Raw genomic sequence first — 6308 nt, forward strand, 5'->3', positions numbered from 1 at the left:
GACCTAATCTAATGGTTAGGATTGAATTAGACTATCCTAAGGGATCATGTCATGGTTAATTGCAAATTTGATGTTAGAAAAATCCTAAAGGGACATGTTAATGTTAAGATTTTTGGATTAAAATTCCATATTAAAATCTATTCCTAAAGGAGCATGTGATTATATAGAAAAATATCCAAAATTACCCCTAAAGGGTAAAATGGTCTTTTGATAATTCTTATAGTTATTGAATCAAGAATTCTAATTATGACAATTCTAGTTGTACTCAATTAACTTCTAAACTATCCTATTGCAAAAAATGTTATTAGGTGCTAAAACGTTCAAATTCCTAAAAAGTTTAATACTCCTAAAAGTTCCTAATTAAATCTAACAATATTTTTAATATTTTGGAAATCCTAATTAATTCCTAATTGGTTTAATTAACCTAAATTCTAACCATCAAAATCAATCTAATTAACAAAATTAAATAACAAATAAAGCAAAGAAAAAAGAAAGGGACATTGCAAAACAGGGGGGGAGACCTGGTTTGGATGTGTGCTGGAAAGAAAGCAAGATAGGGTCCAACTGCACGGGCTTCAGTTGCCAAAGCCCAATGTTGAACATGTTATTTTTTGGCCAGGGGATGCAGCAAAGTAACTGGAGTGAGATAGTAGTTTCACTTTGGGCTTGGATGAACCAAACCCAAACAGAAATAAGCCCAAATAGAAATAAGCCCAAATAGAAATAAGCCCAAGGATTAGAATCTGGCTTGAAAAAAAAAAGCCAACAGAATTTGAACATGCCCGCGCGCCTTCTTCATGGCACCACCGGCACCGAAGCTCCACCGCACTGGAAATCGCTTTCGGCGGCGGTGGCGGACAAAGCCAAAAAGGATCTACCTCCAGTTTCGTCTTGACATACCGATCATGAATCCCACCTCTAAACTCCATAATTTCTGTCCTAGATCCCTAAATGAAACCATCTCTCAAGAATCCTAAGAAATCAGATCTGAAAATACCCCTCAATGAACAAGATTTGGGGTTCCTCATGATGGGGTTTTGCAACAGTGTGGTGTAATGTTCAACAATGCAATGAAATGATGAAAAATTGACCTATCTCCGAAGCTGAGACTTGCTCCGACGAGTGTTGATCGGAGAAGATGAAAATGAAAAATCACTTGTACAAACAGGTAAGTATTGCCTTTATCTTTTTCTGACTTGCTTGTTTTCCAATTCTTCTTCTTCAAAAATTATGTAGTGTGATGAGGTTGAGCTCACTCTTCTTGAAGCTTCAATGTGAAACTTCAATGGAGTTTTTAGAAATTGAGCTTTGAGTATGAAAATGAGAGGATCCGAAGAGAATAATTGCAGAGGATTGAAGGTGATGATTGCAAAAAAGGTGGAGTCCCTCAAATGATGATGAAGATGTATATTTATAGTGATTAGGCTTGGGATTAATGTGGCTTGGAGCTCAGGTTTGGAGTTAGTTAGGTGAGGTCTGGAGTTAGTTGGTTTAAACTCAGTGAGTTACTCACTAAGTCAATTTGTTATGGCCTTGAAAGCTGTTATGGCAGTTGGTTGGTTAAATTAGTGGAATGTGTTCAAGTGATTGCTTATGACTGACTATTGCGGGTTAAAACTTGAATGATGACCTGTGGTTTAATTGGTTTAGGTGCAAGATATAACTAGTAGACTTAATCATGACTTACAACTGTAGGTTAACAATTGTGTGGTTATGTTATGCAAACTGTAAATTTGGTCATGTTTGTGCATGTTTAAGTGTGACTTACAGTTGTGAATCATTGTGATTGTTTTGGCATGATAGGAATTTGTATTTTATAGTGTCCCAATAGCTTGTAGCATTGTAATTCTGAAGTAGGCCTTATGATTGTTATGCTCATGGTTTTCTGGTGTTCACGCAGGTACTCGTTTGTCTTGAATTTCAAGCCTTGGCTATCTCCTATGATGAGGGTTCATGTTTTAATCCAGAGGTTCCATTCTCACATCAGTGCAAAAATTCCCGTAAAACAAGCTATGAGTCGACTCAAATAGGGAATGAGTCGACTCAAACAGAGTTTATTCTAGGGTTGATTCGACCTGTTCGGACCCATAGCGAAATGGTTCAAAGAAAAATGGGACATGAGTTGACGAAAAGGATGAATGAGTCGACTCATCCAGGGTTTCCAGAATTGAGTCGACTTGGGCGTCGACCTGTTCGGACCCGAAGGGACAAGGTTCAGGAAAAAAAGGGGAATGAGTCGACATGAGGAGTGAGTGAGTCGACTCACTCAAGTTTCCCAAAATTGAGTCGACCTGTGAGTTGACCTGTTCGAACCCGAAGGTTTTGCTTCGAGTCATGAGTCGACTCACATAGCTGAAACCTCCAAAAATGAGTTTTTGCAATGTGTTGTGACATTTCCTTGCATTTTTTTGTATGTAATGGATATTTTAAGGATAAAAATGAAAGGAATTGGCCAATTGAATGAAAATGAATTGACTTAATACGTGAATATGTCGCTTGAAGTAGATTGACTTTTGGGCTTCTATGATCATGATGAATGGAAGTTATGAGACCAATGACTTGGGTTATGACTAATAGACTCAAGTACCAATTATGGAACCACAATCGCAGAGACAAAATGAATGGACCTAGCACGGGAGGCTGAATGAAACATACACTGAGTGGAAGATCATATGATATTAGGGGTTTGGAGGCCTCTGAGCCTTGGTGCAAGTCCCGACTAAGCATTTATAGTTATTATACAAATAAACCACAACCCTACGAGCCAAGCACTTGGAATGCATGGTAAATGAATGGTGTTTATGCATGAGTTATTAATATATGCCATTGAACCTTAGTCAAATGGTTAAATGGAGATATCAAGAAAAGAGGAGGGCAAATTTTGGGGTACAACACACATGAGAGAGTGTTTGGATGGTTTAAAAACCATATTTTGGGAAAATTACGCATTATAGGTCGACATATGAAGGTCATGTGCCGACCTGTACATGTTATATGTCGATACATATAGTCAGCACATAGGACATAATGTACAAGATTTAAAAATGGAGTATATGTGTCGATCTATAGATGTTATGTGTCGACCTATAGATGTTATGTGTCGACTTATAGGTGTTATGTGTCAACACATAACGTCCTGAATGTTATTTTGCACTGTTCGACGATTTTTGCCATAACTTTTGACCTGTATACCCAAATGACGTGCCATTTGAAGCGTTAGAAAGCTAACACTCAGATTTATAACATGAAGTGATAGGTAAATTTTTTGAGTATTATTCATATGCCTACTATTTTTGTGAAGTTTTTGTTCATATGTTCGGTTAATGAATTGTTGACATATCCCGACGATTTTGGTCATAACTTTCATTTTGTAAGTCCAATTTTGATTCTGTTTGGAACATTAGAAAGTTAAAGCTCATACATGTAACATGGTAGTGATTGTTGAGATGTTTGAATATTATTCACATGCCTATTGTGTTGATAAATGTATTGGTTTATATATTTGGTTGATGAATAGTTGCATTGTTGTAATACCATGGTGTGATAATGATGTTGTTATATTGATAATGTTATGATAACAATGTTAAGATATTGATGAGTTGATATTGTTTGTTATTATTGACGTGGTAACATGAATTAATTATTGCATGATGAATGATGTGATGCACAAATAATGAGATGTATGTGGGATCTTTTTGGTGAACCTTATTGTGTTAATATATGTTAATTGAGAGTCATGCATCATCTTCAGTCTAGTTTTGGTGAGCATCGATCCTATGGAGATGGATCAGGTGCTAGTAACTAGTTCCTGTTATGGGGGATTACCTATGGTGATGATAATGAGTTTTGGTGAGCCTCGATCCCATGGTGATGGATCGGGTGTGAGTAGCTAATTCCTCTTAGGGGGGATTAGTGAATGTTACATATGGTGATGGTAGAGATTTGATGTGCTCAAGTTCCAAGAGAGAATATGATCCTATGGTGGGGATCAGGGAGCGAAATGAACCTGAGTGTTCATATTCGGTACCACCTGCATGTCGAGTCGTTGTCAGGTACATTGCATAAGTGTTGCATTTGTATTGATTGTTGTTGATGTGCTTTTAGATGAGATGTTGTTGTATATGATGTTAATGATAATTGAGATGTTATTGCATATGATGTTAATGACAATTGAGATGTGGTTGTATATGATATTGATGATGATTGAGATGTTGTCGTGTATGGTGTTGATGATGGATTGTGTGTGAGAATGTGATACATTATTGTGCATGATTGTGTAAATGTTGTACTATATTCTTCATGTTATATCGTTTATTATTGAAATGAATTCTCACCCATTTTGTTTGAATGTTGCCTTTACATGGGCATCATACAAATACTCAGGAGTAGCTTGTTGCAATAAGTGGAATGTAGCTCTTGGAGTGACTTCCTATTAGTTGTCGTTATTTTAGCAGGGTCTTGCTATGGTCAATGTAACATCAGGCTACTAATGTTTGCTCTAATTTCTTTTGTCTTGTTAAAATTGCTAGTCATGTTTGATGAGGTTTTTAATGGTGATGATTGAACATTACAACTCTTGTTAATATGTTAAAAGTGGTAAGTTATGAGATTTAAATCTCTGAATTATGATTATTAAATGTTTGATTTAGTTTGATGATGATTCCGCTGCGATGATACCCTAAGTAAAGGTGAGCAGACGATGACAAGTGTTATGTGATATTTTGTAACCCGTGTTACAGAGCATACTTTGTTTGTGATATACGTGACATTCTATGTGGTTGTGAATTTTATTCAATTATGCGTTAAGATTTCATGCGGGGTTTAAGGTGTTACGCAATTCACCCTACAAATGCAAATCAAACGATTGATCTAACATGAACCTATTTTCATAATCAACTTCAAAACGACTAATTCCTACTTCGACAATTTCAAACAATAATAAAATAAAGAGGCTACATGGATGAAAAGTCCAATCATATCCCCGAGTATTAGGCCCAAATGGTAATCTCTTGTAAGTCATAAATACTTGTCTTTCGCCAAAAATGAAAACACGTTTCCTTTTTGCAATAAATGGAAAGAAAAAGACTACCTGGATGAAAGGTTCATTCATAGTCCCGAATACTAATCCCAAGTTGTAATAGTTTACAAGCTAAAGTGTTTCTCTTTCATTCAAAACACTTGTAAGTATTCAAACCTTTTCACAAAACAAATTGAAAGAAAAAGACTACCTGAGTGAAAGGTTCAGTCATAATCCCGATTATTAGGCCCAAGTGATAATCACTTGTAAGTCATCAATACTCGTCTTCCAAGCCTAAAACATACTCAAACTTATTTTCCGCCCTTGTGTGACTTCAAAAACCTTTTTCAGAAATAAGTACACTTTATCCATATCGACGTGAACAAACAAAGGCTTCCTCCTCCAAGAGCGAGCAACAAGTAAGGATTTAACCAATCGATATGTCTAAAATATCACTTCTTAAAAGTAACCAACAAACAATTCTTTGTTACAAATAACTACGTAACCTTAAGTTCTCCATTGCACCTGGAGATACGTAGGAGCAAGATTTTGAAATCTTGTTAGACACATTAATAAAAAACCCTAAAAATCTTTTTCTTTCTTTTTTTGCTCAATAAATTCGAATAAAAAAATAATATAAGCTATCATTCAATCACAAATTTAATTAAAAGATTCTCGTTTAATACAACAGACGTAAGAGATACTAATACCTTCTTCTTACATAGTCGACTCCCAAACCCGAATTTGGTTGTGACGACCATCTTCTTTTTCTCTTAAGGGTTTTATCAATGTTTTCACTTTCCTTATTTGGGAATAAAAGTTCAATGGCGACTCCGTCCAGATCATTTTTTGTGAGCGTGCGAACGCGTCACAATAGATCATATTTTTTAAGATGCGACAATAATCACAGTGCTTCTTAAACCACATGTATCAGTCTTGGTGCGATGTTGTTAACCAGTGTTTTCTATCTCCGATACGGTTGATCTGGAAGAGGTACCTACATGGTTAGCTGTCAAACGCTTAAGCCGGTTTATGATTCAAGATAGTGGGAGTGAAAGTGAAGATTAGAGATTATGTATCTGAAAATACTTTACGAAGGTATTTATACATTGAGTCTGATAGGGTGAGTTGGATAACGAGTCTCATGTTATTGAACCTTTATTCGATGCGGAGCAGTGAGTCCCGGATCTTTGGCTGGCGCAACATAATGGATCATGGGTCTTTGGTCTACACAAAACCAAAAACAAAAATAAAGTGAGCGAGGAAAAAAAGACAATCACATGTGGGATGA

This window comes from Lathyrus oleraceus, chromosome 7 (assembly GCF_024323335.1).
Source record: "Lathyrus oleraceus cultivar Zhongwan6 chromosome 7, CAAS_Psat_ZW6_1.0, whole genome shotgun sequence".
NCBI lineage: Eukaryota > Viridiplantae > Streptophyta > Magnoliopsida > Fabales > Fabaceae > Lathyrus > Lathyrus oleraceus.